At 44.3% G+C, this 985-nt stretch overlaps 1 pseudogene; it reads right to left on the bottom strand.

Moving 5' to 3' along the window:
- Nucleotides 1-241: 241 nt before the first annotated feature.
- On the bottom strand, nt 242-985 carry LOC121493537 (annotated as a pseudogene).

Genomic DNA, 985 nt, shown 5'->3' on the forward strand with positions numbered 1-985 from the left:
ACACCAACCTTGTGACTACCACCGTACCCGAGGGAGGGTGACATTAAACAGCAGATAAAAGACATCATGACAGGTTGAGAGAAGGACCACAAAAGAAAGAAAAAGTTTTATATTTTAGTAGCTTTAATGCTACATTTTTCCCTTTGCTTTGGACAAGGGGCTCCACCTGTCCATTTTATTAATTTTTTTATTTATTTTTATTTTTTGGTGTCTGATCTTATTTTGTCACTCATAGAAAATCTCATTTTTGACTGGACTCAGAGGTAAAAGCTCTCAGAGAGGACAGCCTCTGTCTCTTGGCAATCTGTACCTGGCATTTTTCTTTGACCTCCTTCATTCTCCTGGCCAAAAGTTTAGCATATACTGCAGCCTCTTCCTTATTTTTCTTAGTACGCTGTTTCTTCAAAGCAATATGCCAACATTTGTGTCGGAGGACACATGGAGTTACAAGACGCTGCATCTTGGGTGCTTTGGTTCTAGGTTTCTTACTTTCTTTGTGTAGGGGCTTTCTAACAACATACTGGTGGACATTGTCTTCTTTTGACAGATTAAAAAGCTTTCAGATTCTGCTGGCTCTTTTGGGCCCCAGGCGATGAGGCACAGTAGTATCAGTGAGTCCAGGAGTATCCTTCTCCCCTTTTTTCACAATAACCAAATTGAGAACACTGAGATTGGCATCCACAATGCAACCGCGAACAGATTTGCGCTTCCTCTCTCCAGTCCTCCTGGGTCAGTAGCAGGAATGCCCCTTACTCAGCAGCAGGTGGACGGGGCCATGGGTCAAGAGACCCTGCTTCATGGGGAAACCTTGTTTGTCATTGCCACCACTGATTCGGGCCACGTAACCCTTCCATTCCTCCCCCAGAGCATCAGCAACAACTTCTGTGGCCATAGGCTTCTCATAAAAGGTATGCAGTTTGCGCTCATCATCCACTTCAATGAGTTTCAGGCAGCCAGTGGCTGGGAAAAAGATGTTCACCTTCAT

Source organism: Vulpes lagopus, chromosome 6 (assembly GCF_018345385.1).
Source record: "Vulpes lagopus strain Blue_001 chromosome 6, ASM1834538v1, whole genome shotgun sequence".
NCBI lineage: Eukaryota > Metazoa > Chordata > Mammalia > Carnivora > Canidae > Vulpes > Vulpes lagopus.